The 20,851-nt window shown below is 36.2% G+C and overlaps 1 pseudogene; it reads right to left on the bottom strand.

Moving 5' to 3' along the window:
• Window positions 1–20,212: 20,212 nt before the first annotated feature.
• LOC118594092 lies at window positions 20,213–20,487 on the bottom strand (annotated as a pseudogene).
• Window positions 20,488–20,851: the final 364 nt, after the last annotated feature.

The following is a 20,851-nucleotide window of genomic DNA, read 5'->3' as shown; positions in this document are numbered from 1 at the left end:
TACATTATGTCCAGGATATACCAAGTCATAACAATATACAATTGTTTGAAGATGAAATTTAAAAAATAAGCAAAGTGAGTGTAAGAGAACCCACACAAAATTCTTTAATGTTGGTCAGGTTGTGGGCAGAATTTCCCAGCAATGATTATGAAGTTATGATCATGGCAAGTTGGTTGCCATAGTACTGAGCTTGAGCTCCTGGTGTGAATTTTTGTCTCCCAGTCACGTGTACAGAGGAAGAGGCATGTTTTCTCATTAATCCAGTTTGGTAACACTGGAATATCAGCTGAGAAACTGGGAAGAGAAAGCTAGGCTTATTAGAAGTTCTCATCATCTCATTTTTTCCCCTTTTTTTTTTTTTAGTTCTCTCGGGTTTAAGGTGGAAACTTGAACCATTGGGCGCCATTTGTAGCTGGAGAGCTTCTTTCCAGCCCTTGCCAAGCCCTGTCAGTCCAACAGCCCACTTATAAAATAAACACACAGATGTTCATATTATTTAAACTGTTTAACCTAATGGCTCAGGCTTCTTATTATCTAGTTCCTATATCTTAAATTAACCCAGTTCTATTAATCTATATTTTGCCATGAGGCTTATGGCTTACTGGTACCTTACATCTCGCTTGTCATGGAGCGGCTGGAAGTATCTCTCTCCTCAGCCTTCCACTTCCCTGAATTCTCCTCTCTGCTTGTCCCACCTATACTTCCTGCCTGGCTACTGGCCAATCAGTGTTTTATTTATTAACCAATCAGAGCAACACATTTAACATCCAGAACATCCCACAGCACAAATAAATGGGTAGAACTAGAAAAGAGTATAGGCCCTGAAATATAAAAAGAACATGTTCTCAATGATGTGTGGATCCTATCACTGAATCTTTAGATTTTGTTGTTATTGTTTCATTTAGAATACCTTAGAGTTCAGGAAACTAGAAAGGGATTATTGTTGTGGAATGGAAAAAAACAGATACAAGAGAGAAGATATGAAGGAAAAAATGGCAATTATGACTAGGAAGGGCTTAAGTAGAAAAAGATGGGATGGTGGGGCAAAGGAAGGAGAGGGAGAGAAGTAACCAACACCAAGAATGTACAAAAAAGGCATTTGACAATCTAGTATTTAAAATTCTTGATTTTGTTTTTGCTTTTAAATTCTGTGTGGAAGATTGTGCATGTGAGTACAGTGTCAGCAGAGACTAGAGGAAGCATTGGAATCCCTGGATCTAAAGTTGCAGGTAGTTGTGAGCGGCCTGGCCAGGGTGATCAGAATTGATACTCGTTCTGGGACTTGTACATGGGTCCTCTGGAAGAGCAGTGAATGATCTTAACTGCCAAGTCATCTCTCCAGTCTCTAAATGTATTTTATAAAACACATACACACACACACACACACACACACACACACACACACACACACACACATATATATATATATATATATATAGTTTGTTGTTTTCTGCTCTTGGGGGGCTCAACACAGCTCACAAATAAATCACATGGGAGCTGTTTTTTCTCATAAATGCCCAACCTTAACTTGGCTTGTTTGTAGTCAGCTTTTCTTAAATGATCCCATCTCTCTTTTGCCTTTCTCTATTTATGTATATCTTTCTTATTTCTTTCTTCATGGCTTGATGTGTGACTGGATGGTTAGCCCCTGGAGTCATCCTCTCCTATTCTTTCTCACTCCTTGATCTCTCTTCCTTCTTGATCTCTCTTTTCTTCTTCTATTTCTTCTATCTGCCTGACAGCCCCACCTATCATTTCTGCTGATTTGCTGTTGGCAGTTCAGCTCTTTATTAGACCGACAAGCTGTTTTCAATAGGCAAAGTAACACAGCTTCACAGAGTTAAACAAATGCAACATAAAAGAATGCAACACATCTTTGTATCATTAAAACAATCAGCATAAACAAATATAACACATCCTAAAATAATATTCCACAACAAAATACATATAGATAGATGATAGATAATAGGTAGACAGATAGATATATAGATACATAGATAGATAAGGATAGACAGAATGCATACACACACACACACACACACATTCCTATAAAAGAGCTTAATTGGAGTTACGCTGCATAGGGAATAATGTTCCTTCCAGAAGCCATAAGTTGCTAAATACTAATCCTAATACCTGGGATACCTACTTTTGAAGTGTTGGTCAGTAGTGTCCTGCAGACCTCTTAAACTATATAGCATGTATTGCTAATACTCTTGGTATACTTTCCACAACTTGATAATAAAACTCTATTGGTGGTCTTGACCAACTGTGAACCCTGTGAGATAAGAAAGTAACCAGGGAAACAAAATATACCCATGTATACAATAGTGGTACTAATGCTATGGAAGGAACAGACTGCTTTCCAATTGGATTTAAGGCTCAATATGCCTGAAGAAGCACATCACTTGTATGTATGCTTATATATTGTGTTTTATGACAGAGAACACTGGTTCTGTTATTTTTAAATTGAATATGAGATTTCTTCATAGTTATTTAATATTTTTCTTTGCTGCTGGTCCTTCAACACAAACTATTCTTTATGTGTGATGAAAAATTTTCAAGAACCGCATATCAATAAGTGTACAATGGTTATGTACATTGAAAATAGTGTGGCTTAATTCTAGCTTTCAGAAGCCTTAAAAAAATCACAGAAGACTGGGTCTGCAAAGCCTGCTCTGAAATTGCTTTTCAGATTCTAAAGTGATGGAGAATAAATGTTTCAACTTGTATTATGAAACTCCACTTATGATTTAAAAATTATATTTGAAATAAATGATTAAACTGTTAAAACATGTATTAGCAAACGCTGTGATTTCTATATGGCAATGTGCACAGCAAGCTGTTTTATTACTGCCGAATGGAGGCAGAAATATAAGTGGTTTCTCTTACAGCCCTGTACTCCCATTCCAGTGTTTCAGTATTTGCAACTGAAACAATTTTGTGAGTTTTTAAAATCAAAATAAGAAGATATCAGAGCTCTTTTCCTTCAGGGAGCCACTGAAGGAGGTCCTCTTGTGATCCTGGACAAACACTCCTCCACAGTATTATCAGTATTGTAAAAACAAGATGCATCTAAAGTCTTGCTTCTCTTGGTGCATGCCAAACGACAAAATCATTATCTTTGACTTCGGTAGGAAGGAGGCAATAGTTGATAAATGCATACTTTGTGGCCACATGATGAAGGATGACTTCTCTTGGAAGTCTTGGAGGCCTCCTGTATTTGTACCAAGAAATACATTATAAAGAGTTGTGGGAACTTTCATATATGAGTGAGGCTTCAACCTACCCACATCACTGGCATCAACAGGATGTTGTCCTGTGCTGGGGCTGCCATGCTCCCTACTGTTATGCACAGTGCCTCTTGGAATCCCAGGGCACAGATGCCAGGGTTCACGTTGGCTAGGCCATTATAACCATACAAACACAGCTGCGGGAAGGAAGACAAGATTGAGGTTCTAAGGAAAACCAAGTTCAGCAGATCAACACCTCAAAGAAGGGGTGTTTCCCCAAGTGTAATGCAGGTAGATCTGAAGACATGGTAGCTGAAAAGTGACTCTTCTCAGATGGCTGTGTAGTCAAATAAATCCCATTCCTGGTCTCCTGGACAAGTGACATGCTTAGCAGTACCAAGATCTCCCACTGCGCTCTCCTATGTCCCAACAAATCATGTTCAGTAATAAATCTCACATCTAGTCTGGAAATAAAAGGAGGAAGAGGAGGGTGGGGAGGAGGAGGGCATAAGAGGAGGAGGAAGAGGAGGAGAACAGAATGAGAACAAGAACAAGGACAAGAACAAGAAAAAGGATTATTCGTGCTGGAGAGATGATTTTAGCGGTTAAGGGCAAGTGCTGCTCAAGGTGACTGTCTGAGATTTTAGTTCCAGGGATCTGATGCCCTCTTCTTACCCCTGCAGGCACCAGGCATGTACATGGCATTCATAGAGATATTCAGGGTAAATGTTCAAACACATGAAATCAAAACATTTTTTAAGATTTTAATTAAAAAAAAAAGTATCTCCAAGTGAGGTATAGAGGTGTCTATCTGTGGGTTCCAGTTATTTTGTAGGCATATGCAATGAGATGTCAAGATTTCTTGAATCTAAATGTTAGAAAACCTTCGAGAAAACCTTTCACACATACACAAATATATATATGCAATTATGATCTTCTACTTTTAGCTAGCAAATGTCATGGTTTCTATCTGAAGTATCTCCCCAAAACTCAAGTGCTGAAAGCTTCTCTGCACTCCAGCAAGGTACCCAGGTGTACCCTGGGCCACTAAGGTTGGTACCTCGCTAGTAGATTTCCATTTGTGGATTCAAGCTTGCTAGGTTGAGCACAGAAGCTGTTTCATTGAAATATGGTTTCTCCTTGCTCTCCATGCTTCTAGGGAGTGAGCAATTCCCCCTCAATTCGGCCCCACTGTCCTGCTAAGGCTTAAAAGCAGCTGAGCAAACCAACTATGAATTAAAATCTGAAACACACATTCTATTTTAATAAATATTTTCAATTTTGAGAATCCCATATGTGGATGCACTCTTTACACTGTTCCCACCACTCCTTCTCTTCCCCCAACTAACCCTAACCCTTCCTCTGGGACCCATAATCTTTTTTTTTCCTTGTAATTACACTGAATTATATAAATAGAGTCTATTTACTGTTTGTCTGTAACATGAAATCTAAATGGTCTTTTGATAAGAAATCCCAGGACCAGATATTGAGGTGAAAGCTGAAAGATCAGAGAAGCAGAGCAAGCCGCAGCCACCACCTCTTACCTCACCAACTCCTTAGCCTGAAAGAGCCTCTACTGAAAGGGAGGCTTCTGCCGAATAACCTTTTGTTCCTGTCTCCTCATGCCTTATATTTGTCTTAGGGATTCTATTGCTGTGAAGAGACACCATGGCCTTGGCATGTCTTATAAAGGAAAACACTTAATTGAGGTGGCTGCTTACAGTTCAGAGGTTCGGTCCATGCAGGAAGCATAGCTGCATATAGGCAGACATGCTGCTGGTTACATCTTCATCATCAGAGACCACAGCAAGTGGACTGTGACTGTGGAAAAAATCTCTGACTTAATTTCACACGCCTTTAATCTCAATACCAACCATAGATGACCTGGAGGTCTGTACAAACAGGCAGTGACAAGGAGGTCATGTGGCTGGGTTTACAACCAATGAGAAAACAGAACAGAAAGTCTTTAAATAGACAGGACGCACAGAAGTAGGTCTCTTGCGGAGAGGAAGAACGACAAAAACAATAAAGAGTAAGGTTTTCTGCTTTTGCTCTGACCTCTTGGTTTTTAACTCTGCAATCGGTTCTGTGTTTCTTATTTAACAAGCCGGATACATCTACATGTGACACTGGGAGTAGCTTGAGCATAGGAGAACTCAAACCCGCCCCCCACAGTGATACACTTCCTCTAATAAGCCCACACCTACTCCCACAAGGCCATACCTCCTAATAAATAGTGTCATTTCCTTTGGGGGCCATTTCCATTCAAACCACGACATTGTTGCTGGGTTGTACATATGCTTAGTGATGACCACTTGGGTAGAATAACTTGATGCCTGCAAAGGCCAGAAGTGCTCTCCTCTATTATTTTTGACCAATTTCTTTGAGGCTGGGTCTCTCTTTGAACCTGGTTCTCACATTTTCTTAGCTGGACTGGATGCCAGCTGGCCCGAGAAATTTTCCTGCCTCTTTCCCAACCCTCATTCTTGGATGTAAGCTGACAGTCATGAACAGGACATCCAGAATTTTTCAATGGGTGTTAGGATCTGAACTTTGGTCCACATGTTTGAGTACTGAGTGGTCATAACTCCCAAGCCATCTCTCCAGCACCCGCATAATTTTCCCATTAAGTTAGTTTCTGATTTTTCATTTGTATTTTAGCTTTCACCCACTATATGCATACCTCTTAGTACTATTCTCCAGCTCTCTTTTAATAATCAGCACCTTTCCTAACATAGGGGAACTTTCTGTTTCCCCTTTTTCAATGTTGCTCTTCCAGTAGAATGTCAGAAGCATGAAGATTGCCTTTACAGCCTAGGAAAGGCCTTGGTACCTAGTAAGAAATCAACGAATATGTATTAGCTGATTATGATTGCAAAAGTGAGAGTTACACTTTCCATTCACCACTGAGTCATTTAGTTCCACATTTTATTATGCTTTTATTTTTAACAAAAGCTGTATGTTTATATCCAGCTACTAAAGTAGATTTTAAGCATAAACATTCTTCGTTTTTTAAGACAACTAAGTATTTTAGATTTCTAGAACTACAGAGGAGCAAAGGTGGTATATGAGGTTGGGCACAAATGCTTTAAGTCTAGAAGCAGGTTGCCCAGAGACTGTTTGACATTTCTCCTTTCTCCACTCCTATTTAAAATCTGGGAACTCAGTCTCTGAATCATCCACTTCATTAAGCAGAAATGTAGCTCCTTCTCACCTGTACTGAAATAGTTTGCTTGAATTGTCTTTGTGTTGTACTGTTCATTGTCTCTACTTCCTTTCCTAATCTACTTTGCAGGGAAATCTAATTTCTTTTCTAAATTGGAGTTGTGTGCTGCCAGTTCTGATATTTTACTATCCACATTCTCATCAGGGATATCATCCCTAAACTTGTGAGTCCAAAGCATTGCACAGAATTGCTTTGAAATATATGTTTGGATTGAAATACCATCGTATTTAAACATATCAAAATTAATTGTGTTTCTCATACAAACTGTGTGTGTTTGCATATTAAATTATATCCTATAAGCTGACAGAATTAAACATTGCTTACATGATCATAAAATCAAGCATGAATTGAAAGATATAGCTATCTTCCTTAGCAACACTTCTATTGTATACTTTATGACATTTAATTTTTAAATCATACTTTAGTGAGCCTTCCATAAAAGAAAATATGGCCTATTCTGGTTATGAAGAAGAGCTTACTGTAGATTAGCTGACATAAGATTTCAAGAGATGATACAATATGAGATACATAAAAAATGCATAATATTTATGATGGTCTTAACTTGCTTTCTTTGACAGTCTGGGTGCATTTTAATTAATTATAATTCATTCATGAAATTAATTATCATATTGATTACTTTGTGAAGAACACATATAGCTTGACATGTGAATGTGATCTGTGCTCATTACCTATACAGGTATGGGGTTTACAATTTTTATGTGTATGATTTGGATACTAGGGTAGACATATAGTGTGTATTGCATAAGCTATATCATGAAGTCTGAACTGAAGATTATGTTCAGCAGAATACCAATTTGTCATGATGTCCAAGGATATTTAGGCTAAGGCTCAATTTCCTTTTTCTTTATTATTAATGGTGCTTTAAAGGAATTTCATCTTGAAGCATCTTAGAGCCATTAATCCTGATGAGGAATATGAAAGTAGTTAAGAATTCTTATCCATACTAGGAAAAGGGCAAAGTCAGCAAGAGGTAACATGGAAATATTTCCAAATTGTCAGAAGGAAGATTTTACATAGAAGACAGAGCCAAGCACAGGCAAGCTGAATGTGTTTTACTCTATGTAGATTTTATTTTTTTCCTACATTGTTTTGTATATGCTGGTGTAGAATACTTAACATCTAATACAGTAGGAAAATTCCCATGGAAAAGATTATTATCTCTTCTTTTGTTCTGGACTAGCAAATATTCAAACTCATTTTTTCCCCTTTTCTCCATGTCTATTGCAAAACTGAGAACTCATACATATTTTTATGAATAATTTGAGAGATATAACAAAATTGTTAGTTGAAACAGTCTGCTAGAAGCATAAATGTATGCAGAGCTTCCTGTTATATAAATAATGTGTTTTTTTTCTAGTGATCTCAAATTTGTAACATTTCTGTCACTGTTTTAATTGAACATGGTAGATATCGTTCTCCCAAATAGATTGATAGCACTTTTCGGATGATTATATGACAAATCAGCTGAATGTGGTAGCCTATTAAGTTGACACACGAAATTTAATGTTGTAAGTTTTGTCATGAGCCATGTATGGTCCTTTGGGCAGAGAGAACTTCATTCACATTGTTCTTTGAGTAAACATCTGTTAGTGTCAAACTACAGATTTTACTTCTCATAATTCTTTATTTTGATTTAATTTTTAAAGGGGTTTTACTGGATATAGAATTTCATTTTTTCAGTTACCTTTATTGCATGCTCTGAATATGCACTTTCACATTCACATATGAGTGTGCACCAAGCACATTGTACACTCATGTATTCACACACAAAACCAAACACATATGCATGCAAAACTAATATAAATAAAGCCAAATCTCATAAAATGTTATTTCAGTTGTTAATAATATTTATTAACATATTGTTAAATTCAAATATCCATGCAGGTGTTATATTTGATATATACTATTTCTATTACTGTCACAGACTTGGCTCTAAGTCATGCATTATACCGTAAGCCATTTTGACTTCAGAAAAGCATTTGTTTTATAAATATATGTTAACACATATAAATTTTATACAAATTTCAGGGCACATTATTATTACAATGAACAAATTAATTATTCAGTAAAGGTTGATTAATTAAACAGATTTGAAAGAACCCTTCTTTTTGAAGTTTAATACAGATTTACATTAAATCTGAAAACTGTCACCATCATTAGGTAATTATTTTTGTGGGTGTATGAATATAATATATTGGCTTTATTTAAATCCAATTCTAATCCTCCTTTATGAGAATTAAAGTAATTCAAAAGAATTAATTCTAGGTAGATGATTGATTTATAGAGTTCTATTTCTGAGTATCACCTTTATTGCAGAGTAAATGTATTTCTACTAAGTCTTGCCTTTTAATGAGTTAGAAATTAAAATGAACTTTAATTTTAAACTTAGTATTCAAAAGAAGAAGATAATTGTCCTTATTGACTCCTTATAATCATCTGTAAATCAGGTTATTATGCAATTTTCTTTTTAATTATGAAAAATGTAATACTTCAGAAATTTCATCTCATCATTTACCACTTCCCATGTGAACCACTTTGGGATGTTTATGAAAGATGTGAATATGATGTTTGACTACGATGTTTGTAAGCTTAATGAAAGGTTCAAAAACACTCCTTTTCCCAACAAAACAAATTGCCCTGATTGAATAGTTTCCAAACTTTCAATCAATAACTAATAATATTTATTTTGCCTTCCAGATATTTTAAAAGATTGAGAAGTAAGTAGTGTTATTAAGAGATATTACAAATTCAAGTAAGCCTGTCTTAAAGTACAATAACATTGTACTACTGTAAATGCCTTAATATGACTAAAGACTTTAAGTCTATTTAATGAGCCAAATGTAATTTGGATAATACAGATTTAAAAGACTACTAGTCATTCTTTCTTTCTCTTACATGACTCATATTAAAAGCACAACACCAACTTTAGCTTTCAAACTATAAAATATAGACTATCATTTTAACACATATTAAAATGTGGATCAAGGTAAAATTGTTAGTATCATCTTAATATAAAGTTAATAAATGTAAAATTAGAGTAGGTTAAATAATGCCTAGAGAGGACCATGAGACAATCTTTTTCTGTTAAAAAAATAAAATAATTCAGCAATTCTAAAAACATAGTATCCAAAATTAAACACATAAATACTATTTTTTATTCACTGATCTTAAAGTCCAAAAATTTACATTATCCAAAGAACAGAAGTGATACAATTTTGAGCAGGGGACATTAGGTATTAGGAGATTTATTATGATATAATAAATATGTGACACAATGCCACTACACAATGTATGCATTCTATTGTCTGTTAAATCATGGACTTGAGCTATTACTAAGACAATGTCCAATAACATGGAGTAATCTTTCCTTGTTTCTTCTTTGTCTCATATTAATACCCAGTAATCTTTCAGAATTGTGTGTGTGTGTGTGTGTGTATATATATGTATATATATGTATATATATATATATATATAATTCATGCATGTGTATACATTATTTTTTCAAAATTTCATATTAATAAAATAATAAAATATATGGACTTAATTTCTTACTTCCTTTATTTTTCTATTTTCATTATTCATTCATATTATGGAACATAACCATGGCTTTTTTAAATTACATTGTCAAATAGTATTCTATTGTGTGATTATATAGTACTTTAAATGTTACTCTTTTGGTGGATGCTAGAATTGTTTTCAATCCTTGATTTTTATTAATATCATGGGTTTGAACATTTATATATGTGGCCATGCATATGTGTAAATGTTATATACATGTATAATTTCATTATTCTTGCAATGTAATTATTAGATCTATTAAGTCTCCTGTATGCATTATGAGACAGTAGAGGTTTGTTCTGCCTATTTTTCTAGTTTCTTTTTTCTTATTTTCTAACAAGCTGCTGTTTTTTCATTTTAACCATCAACGAACAACTATTTCAATTTGGTTCCATCCTTGCTAACACTGTCTTTGTTGGTGCATCACTGTCTAGAAGGAGGACTCATTTTCCCATCTGAAGTATATATATATATACATATGGCATGCTTGTCATTGCAAATGTGCTTATGACAGGAAAAACTCTAATAATATAATTTTTTAATTATAAGTTTATAGAATTATCTTAAAAATGCTAAAATTATGTATTTATGTACATATGCATACATAACATATTCTTTCTTATGCTACCTCCTACACTACCATTTATTACTATACTAAATTATGCATATATAGTGCTATCAATTACTAGTGTTTTACAACTATTGGTACTATGTTATAGATATATAGCTAGTAAGTTCATATGTATATTTGTATATAGTACAAATCATACATATGATTAGAAGTTTGTGTAATGCTGTCTTACTCTATATCTGTCTAATAATTTAGAGATGACAAAAAGTGACATAATATTTAATAATAATATAATATATTATCTAATAATATAAAATAATTTCTATTTTATTAAAATTATAATAATTATTTATGAAAGGTTCAATTTCTCTAGCCATTAATGGACATTAATGCTACATTAACTCAAAAATTATTTTGTGGTACAATTTAGAAAGAGTAAGAATGTGTGACAGGTGAGTAAACAAAATCTTACTTTGATAATATTTTTTATTACAACTTGATTAGCAGAAATTTTTATTTGATGATAAAATAGAATGCCATATTAGCAGATGGTAGGGAAACTCATAAGAGAAAGCATGAGCATGCCATAATCTTAAAATTTGCTGTGGAAATGTTTATTTAGCAATATTGACCATATTATGAATGTTATGAAGAAATTGAGCACATTGTGTTTTTTAAAAATATAAATATATAATGTTTTGTACTGAAATATAGTTGTTAAATAGTAATAAAGAAAAATGAAGTTAAAAATTAAAGACTAAAATATGAAGTTCTTTAATAATGCCACATTTTTATTTAGTGGGATAGAATGAAGTTGTGGTTTGTCAGAAATAGTGATGGGTTGTTCAGAAAAACTTTCTGTCTCAGGTTGGTCACTTCTTCAAAGATTTGATTCCTTACTCTCTAATTTGGAAAGCTTATCTGGAACCAAATCCTCAGTTAATCAGTCCTTGGCAGACATGGCCATAAGAACCAACTTTACAATGAAAAGTTTTGTGGCTAAATTCAATTAATTTTTAGCAAGGGTTATATTCGCCTCAGGTGAAATGTAATTTTACATTTAGAATTAGATTAGATATCCAAATTCTCCAAAGGAATAATCCAGTGCAATTATTTTGTATGAATCAAGAATTTAACTTTGGTCTCTCTAAGTCTCCATCTCATATGTTAGAACTTTTTTTTTTTTTTTTTAAATCATGAAACCATTCTGTGTAAGGATTTAACAAAAGTATAGACTATGATTGTATTCAGCGAATTCAAACTTCCAAGACCACCAATGGGTATCTAAACCTAGTAGCTGAATGAAATTTTAAGAAGATGTAAATAAGTGGGTGTTATATTTCTAGAACTATGTAGACCAGAAATAAACTGTTAATTTTGCCAGTTTACACATGCTCACTTGTCTTCATATCTTAAATTTGAAGTGTTATTCTGATATCCTTTATTTGACTAATAAAAGGTGTGCTGTCCTCAAGAGGGGCCATAGGGATTTTCTTACATGCAGGCACAGGCATGATACTGAAATTCACAACTGAAAGTGAAGAGAGGAAGCAGTAGATTGCAGAGTTCACTCTCTTCTCAGTAGATCTTGTCTTTAACTAGCTTTTATTTCTCTTCAACTACAACATCACATTTCAATGCATTGTTTCACAACTTCAAATAACCCTTTCTATCTTTTTATCTATTTTATGGGACACTTAGTTTTAACTCCATACATCACATAAGTCCATTAGCATTCTAAGCAGCTCTTTCATTCTGTCATTTAAAGACAGAAGGAACTGAAAGTCTGGATGAGGGAGAAGAGGCTATTTCCATACTTTTGTAATTATTTATGCCTCCTGTTGGCTATCCCTTATTCTGGGTCTCATCTAGTATAATATCAGTACATTATATATCATATGATGTATGATATCACATAGCATCATATATCACATATGATATATATACAAGTAGAGCAAGTACTGAACTAATTTACATCCTAAAACAATTGGTTTAACTGCTTCTCCCTTAAAGACAAGAGCATACAAGTTGTGTGCTCTTCACATCTTTGTAGAAATGAATCTAAAACTGATGAGGAACTATTCTTCAAGCTCCCAAATTTAATACTTTGCAGTTCCTTTCCTTTCTTTGTTCTTATATCCTAGAAGTTGAAATTATGTCCTGTAATGGTAAACTTTGTGAAAAGTTAATGTTCATTGTATCTGTCAGGTACTGGGAGGTTAATCTTGGCTATTAACTTGACTTCATATGGAAGCAACTAAGATACAAACCTTTGGTCATGTCTTTGAGGGATTTTCTTGATTCTATCAGCTGAAATGGGAAGACCCAGCCTGAATGGAAGTGGTGGCTTCTAGAGGTCCAGATATAAGGAGGTCTATGGGAAAAGTTTTCAGTAATGTCTGTTTGCCATGTATTTTTCTGGCCAGTTCACCTACCTTATTGCTGCTTATACCATTGTATCGTTCAGTGACTCATGATTCAGCATTGTCAGCTTTCCAACGGGGACAAAAGAGCAGTAACTATCCCAGGATTCCTTCCCACCTCTGGACTTCAGTGATAAACTGTGAGTTCAGAGGCACTCAGCCTTATGAATCAGCAGCATCTTGTTTTAAGCCTCTCCAGTGTATAGATCGTCACCATTGGACTAACCAGACAATATTGTATAAGCCAATCTAATAATCTCCTTTTAATATATTCATTTTGTCAATTCAGTTCCTCCTGTGGCACTGGATAATTCTGATCATAATTTTAAAATCTTACACATACTTATTAATTTATTAAGCTCTTTCTTTTTTTATTTATTATATTTGTGTTTTAATTTTACATATCAGCCATGGGTTCCCCTGTCCTCCCCGCTCCCGCTCCCGCCCCTACCTTCTCCCCAGCCCCTCCCCTCCATTTCCATCTCCTCCAGGATCAAGACTCCCCTGGGGACTCATTTCCACCTGGTGGATTCAATACAGGCAGCTCCAGTCCCCTCCTTCCAGGCTGAGCGAAGTGTCCCTGTGTTAAGCCCAAGGTTCCAAGCAGCCAGCTCATACACTAAGGACAGATCCGGGTCCCACTGCCTGGGGGCCTCCCAAACAGTTCAAGCTATTCAATTGTCTCACTTATCCAGAGGGCCTGATCCAGTTGGGGGCTCAACAGCTTTTGATTCATAATTCATGTGTTTCCATTAGTTTGGCTATTTGTCCCTGTGCTTTTCCAATCTTGGTCTCAACTCATACCACAAGGGCATTTGCTCAGCTATGTTCATATCAGCAATGTTTGTAATAGTCAGAACCTGGAAACAACCTAGATGCCCTTCAACTGAAGAATGGATAAAGAAAATATGGTACATATACACAATGGAGTACTACTCAGCAGAGAAAAACTATGACATCATGAGGTTTGCAGGCAAATGGATAGATCTAGAAAAAAATCATCCCGAGTGAGGTAACTCAGACTCAGAAAGACAAACATAGTATGTACTCACTCATAGTAGTATACTAGATGTAAAATAAAGATGACTAGACTGCTACACAACACCAGGGAGGCTACCTAGAAAACGGGACCCTAGGGAAGACCCAGGGATCACCCAATGACAGAGAAATGGATGAGATCTACATGAAAAACCTGGGCGACAGTGGGAGTAATGAAGGGCAAGATTTGAGGGAAAGAGAGCTTAGGGGAGCAGGAGATCCAAGGTGGATCAAGAACAGAAAGGGAGAACAAGGAATAACAGACCATGATAAATGAAGACCACATGAGAATAGGAAGAAGCAAAGTGCTAGAGAGGTCCCTAGAAATCCACAATGATACATCCTCTGTAGACTGCTGACAATGGTCAAGACAAAGCCTGAACTGACCGAGTCTGGTGATCAGATGGCCAAACACCCTAACAATTGTGCTGGAACTCTCATCTAATAACTGATGGAAGTGGATGCAGAGATCCTCAGCCAGGCCCCAGGTGGAGCTCCAGGTGTCCAACTGTCGAGAAAGAGGAGGGACTGTAAGTGTGTGAATTGTTGAGTCCAAGATTATTAAGCTCTTTCATTCGTATATTTTAATTTCTGCTTACCGTTTATACTCTGATAAGAAATCTGTCATAGTAATGAAACCACCAAATTTTGTTGAGTAAGTGAATGGCCATGCTCTTGATGGTTAGTGCAGTTCTGAAAACTTTTAGAATTGTCAATGGAGCATGAAGGATCCTTGAGATGAACTAAACCAACAATCACATCTCACATTGGAATTCCTATTGGTATAAATGCACCTGTAGACCGTTTACTGCAGAGCTTTTCATCAGTGATGATGACTTAAAGATCTGGGATGCAGGTTGAGTACACTGTGGTGTTAACAGAAACCAACTGATATGTTCACATCTTTAATATCTCAGATCAATTACTCTCAGTAAATCTTTAGTGACCGTACAATTATTATGAAACTCAGAGGGGAAATAGAGTTGAAATAAAAAATTATAGTCAGAACTAAGTATCTTCCAATTGCAGTGTCACAAAGCAAGGGCTGTCTTCCGATTTGCAATGATTCCATGTGCATATTCCAACAACAATGAAATGCTGAGCACCTAAACCCGAGAGGAGAAGTTTACTTCCTTCCAGACTGAGCTGAAGGAATCTACTATTTGGATCCTCGTGAGCTGCTGCTGTTGCCAGGGGAAGCAGCTTCCTTTCAGCAGTGTTAAGAGCTATAGTTGATATTCCCATGACATCATTAGTCTCTGTTTCATTGCCACAGTATGTGTATTTGATGTAAGAATAACAGCTGTAAGACTATGTGTTTACTACGTTCAAAAGCAGAGACAAAATGGAAATCATGAATTGTTAATTTAAGAGTGGCATTGTGTGGGTGGTGAATTTATCATGGTTTCTAGTATAAAAAAATCCCCAAGGATAAAAATCACTTATGTGCTCAAAGGATATTAAGATTTTGTTAATCTATGTCATAAAAAAGCATGGTTTATTCTGAGAACAGTAGTAGGTGAAGGAAGATGAAGAAAATAATGCATTAGGAGAAGTTATTAAACTTCAGGTACTTCTCAGATAGGCTGAGTTATTGCTGATACCTTGAGAACCTGTAAATGTCTAGATTATAATGCTTGGCTGGTTGAATGAAGTTTTGAATCCACCACACTCTTCAGTAAGAGTTGGAAATGCCAGGATTTCTGTCCTAGTTAAAATAAAGTTATACAAAGAATTAATTGAGAATATTTTCTGTGGTCATTTCATATGCAATAAATACATTCATTGCCTCTCTCCATATTCTTAACAGAACCAGGTGACATTCCATTGATATGAGTACTAAGAAATATGTTAGCAGAAGAAGGATGCATGCATCTGTTTTGCTTCCTGCTTGCTGTCTTTTGATCACAAGAATGATTATAATCATTGTGTCACAGAGGAACTTTAGGCTGTAGAATGGATCAGTAAGTTCCAGAAGCCATACTCTTGTCCTGTGCACTAGTTTTTTCCTGAAAAAAAATATAGATATATATTGTAGCTTAGATAAAGTGGAAATTGTAGTAAATTGTTAATTCAAGAAAGCATTGTGGATGGTGAATTCATCATGTTTCTAGTAGTATGTACTCAGGTTGCTAAAATTTCACCTATAGAGCAGAAAAGAAATTCAAGTAGGAGAGAAAAAATGAACTAAATGATAAATCATTCTTGTTTATCAAATTTACAGAACAAAGCCAGTCACATACTGAAATAATATAAATTGAAGAAGTTAAATTACTTTAGAAAAAAACACTGCAGCACTGCTCCAAGTGTAGATCCCTAAGAAATGTCTTTGAAACTATTTCCTAGAGAAAATTGCATCCATTTACTAGAATGACTACACATTAAAGATGAATACATGCTTATACCTTTTGGTAATGAAATACTCTCTTCGACTTGGTGGCAAATCATGAAAATTACAAAGTGCTTTAATTGTTTCTCATTTATCAGGCAAGAAGATTATATTTGATTAACTGATAAATGTGGTTTGGGCCTAAGAGTATATCAAAGCTTAACATTGCTTTAGATACCTATAATTTTCTTCCTAGATCCTAAATACATAACAGGAATGATGCCAGTTGGCAACCTGAAGCCTCACACTTTTACTCTCTAACCAGTGGTACAAAATCATGGCACCACTGATTCAAACAGAAGACCCTTAAACTTCATAAAAGATAACAGACTAAAGAAGTACACCTTTCCAGGAGTACTGGTCACATAATCATCCACTGGTGTCTGTGGAGGATTGGGTCCAATTCCCTTGTGGGTACCAAGATCTCCAGATACCCATATGCTGGAATGCCAACAGTACCTAATGCAGCATACTATAATGCGTAGGGAGTGGTTCTCAACCTGTGGGTCACAATCCTTTCAGGTCACAAATCAGATATCCTACATATCAGATATTTACATTATAATTCAGAACAGCAAAATTACAGTTGTGAAATAGCAATGAAATAATTTTATGGTTGGGGTCACCACAACATGAAACTGTTAAAGGGTCACAACATTAGGAAGATTGTGAACCACTGGCTTGAGACTAATGATGAGAATAAAGGTTTTAATAAAGGTTAAATGTTCAGGACAGACACATTTATTTCTGAGTGTTTTCAACAAACTGTTGGTTAAGTCTTCCATGTACATGGATACAAAGGGCCACTAGAGTTAGTTTGATCATCAGTCTCTTGAAATATGGGTCATCAGTTCTACCACAACACGTTTGAGTTGGTTCGTCTAGCTATACAGGAGGAGGTAGGTAAACCCTGAAAATAGAATTACTGTATCTGAATGGGCAGGACCTCCATTTGCCCCTGCTATTTCAAGTATTATACATGTAAATGCTTTCAGAGAGAAATAAGAGAACCCTGGACACTTGGATATGTAGATGCTAAGTTAAGGATGGTTTACTCATGTTACATATCAATTGAAAATGCTGCCAAAAGGTATCACTTTCACCTGACAGGGTCAATGCAATTCTTGGCTTAGGACTCTACCAGGTCTTCTGCTTCACAGTGTCCACAGTGGACACTGAAGTGACCTTAGTAGTTTTGATAGTTTACAAAAGTTTAAATTAAAGCACTAACAATTTGTCTACTAGAATTTATACTAAAATATTTTAGTACTTTACATTGCTCAGTGAAATATATATGAAATGAAAGGTGATATATAACCCTCAATAATATTTTGGAGTCTGCTACCTTAGGTGTAGAGAGCTGCGTGCCGCACCCTAGAGATGGCGCTGGCTTCCGCCTTCCACCTTCCTGATGGTGAGCGCTCTCAGTGGTAAACAATTCCATATTCAGCTTGGCTTTAGGATCTGGCTTGCTTCCGTATACCTGGACCTGTCCGCGATGCCCACCTGGCGGGTTAGGGTTGGCTACCCAGAGACTATTAGGGCTTAGGGGGGCCTCCTCCCGGGGTCAGAAGATTGTTCAAGGTTCCTGAATAAACTGCAGAAAGAAGAGCTTGGTGTTGCGTCTTCCTTGCTGGTCGAGGTGGTCGAGACACTTAGGTATGTCTCTGAGATAATAAGGAGGAACAACATTCTGCCATAGGCCATTCACTCTGAAAGACAATGGATTCCCTTTTCACAGCAACCACCAGAAAGAGACATAATGCTGAGCATCCATTTTGTACAGGGAGCCTCCTGCACATCACTGAAGTGTGATACTTCACTCCATTTACAAAGTAACCTATAAGCCAGGCCGATTTCAGCTGGAAACAGAGCAAGAGATAGTTTAACAATAATTATAGGAATTATAGGCTGATGAGCAAGTACTCTTCCACTTTGACTGATAATTACAAGATACATCTGCACATAAAGTGACTGTGGCAAACAGTGATGCCTCATGGAGCCTTTAACAAGGACAAACAAAATATCACAGTGAAGTCTTAAACAATTTTGAGAGATAATTGTTTTCTTCTGGGATAACCTATGCTCTCCTTTGTGGCAAAGCTTCTTCTTGATTGGTATGACATCCTGAAATACAGTGAACTAATAGTGGAATACATGACTGACCTGTGATTTTTTTTGTCTTATATGACAAACATATAAATATCTTTGGGTATTTTCAGCAGCACTAAACCATCATGAAGAAATTTCACAGAAAAACTCAAACGTGGGCTGGGGAGAGACAGCTCCATAGAAGAAGCGCTTGCTGAGCAAGCTTAGAAAGTAACATTAAGAATAAAAATCTGTACATGTGTCAAAACTAAGATGGTGACCAATTAAGGATGACACCTGAATTGACCTCTAGAGTCCACACACACTCACCCACAATTATCGAACAGCTAAGAAGTTCTCAGGCTTGATGAGTCTAAAAAGTGTAAGTCGAATTTATTATGTCTCAAATGTCTTTGGTAAATATTTCTAATGCATCACCTTTTCTTACTCAATTTATATCTATATCACTTTGGCACATTTTCCATGTTCACACGAGTAAGGTGGTCTTTTTACCATCTGGATATTATAATGAGTTGGAGAGACTTTCTAGGAAAGTTCATGAAACAAATCTAGTATTTAGTATAAATAAAATTGCATTTGGCTCATTACTCCTTAGACTGATTTTCAAAGGAAGAAATCTGTGTTGATCTGTGGGAAGTTGCTAATGCTTTGTGTCTAAAATTAAGAATTTTTGTAAATACTAGTACTAAGAAATAGGTAATGATGAGACTTGATGGGGAAATGAGTTTGTATGGATGTATCAGAAAAGGCATAGATCTGGAAATTATCAGCTTTTAATTGGATGCTTACCAAGCATCATTTCATACAGAAAAGGTTCTGAGTTTGGCAAAAGGCCCATTCTGTGATTTTATTCACTTTATCTGATGGTCACCTAATTCTTGTTCCGTATATCCATATTAACTTTAATGGCTTGGCTTGAGACTAACCACATAATTCTTTCAGGTGAATGCCTTCCAGCAAGACAGAACTACTGGCCGCTTCTCCTTGATTTAACTGCCCACAGTCCAGGTAAACAGGAAGCACTGGGTGGAAGCACTTTCTGGGGAAATCAAGCAGTCTCACAGTGGAAGCATGACTACGCTTGACCACTCATTCTCATCATGGAGAGGACAAGGAAAGGTTTTTACTTCAATGGAAATGTATTTGGGGTATGGATTTGTCTTCCTTGCCATCAGTGCATCTGTTGGTAATGCCAATCTTGGAAATGGGCATATGGAATGCTATGTTCACATTGTGGCATCTTGCATAATATTTGTTTCAGAAAATAAATTTATTACACAGGAAAAAGGAACATCAGAAAGGAAAAGAGTCTCAGGCTTGAGATTTATTGCTCTCATCAGAACTGTCTTCTCTCCACTGACGGAAATGCCCCCCCTCCCCTTTTTACACATCTCCAACAGATTTATTTTTAAAGGAATGGCCTAAGGGAGGAAAAAAATGGGTACAGAAGTATGAAGTATGGACTAGAAAATAAATACAAATGTAAGCTGTTTTACTAATTATTTTATAACCACAAACTCGTACAGAGGGTAATGCCCTGTACAAAACACAACAGATTTAAACGAGGTGTTCCCTTAGCAAGGCTGAAGAGTCAGTCTCTGGTATTGGGAATTTAGGATGCAGTCCTTGTTTTTGGATGGATCACTTGGGTGTTTGGCACAGTCCGTGCTTTTAACAAGATTTGAACAGAAGAATAGCCACCTGACCCAGGTAGAAGTAGATGAAGTGTTTGGTTTCATGTGTCACATAACTACCGAAGTTCCGCCCCACAGTGCCAGGTGGGGTTGTACTTCTTGTCAAACTCCTTCTTGATATGGGCAGCAATATCCTTCTCTATGTTATACTTCTCCAACTCCTGAGTCCTGTTGCATCTCTTCCGACATGTCTGCATGTTTGATCACCGCCTTCCGGTCGCACATGGTTGCAGTGAAGCAGGGGCCAGCCGCTGCTGAGAGCTCCTAGGGGAGGTGCTGCTGCTGCAGCTCAGGCAGCTGAGGATGCTACCGAAGCCATGGCGCATCTTGGGAAATGCCCTTTTAAGGATCCATTTAAGTCTCGATTTTTTTTTCTCATGTGAAGGAAACATTTCAAAGTTCAGAGGTTTATTTATTGTGTCAGCTTGCACCTTTAATTATTGCTCAACATATATCTACCTTATGTTAAAACCACAAAAAGCTGAAGTGAGACTAGCTTCTCTCACAATAAAACAGATTTAAGATCAGAATAATTGCTTTCGATTCCCTTAACTATTATCTCTGTTGCGTTGAAGATCTGTTTCCAATG

The sequence above is a fragment of the Onychomys torridus genome, chromosome 12 (assembly GCF_903995425.1).
Source record: "Onychomys torridus chromosome 12, mOncTor1.1, whole genome shotgun sequence".
Lineage (NCBI taxonomy): Eukaryota > Metazoa > Chordata > Mammalia > Rodentia > Cricetidae > Onychomys > Onychomys torridus.
Note: the sequence above shows the minus strand (reverse complement) of the source record. Positions and strands in the feature narration are given on the sequence as shown.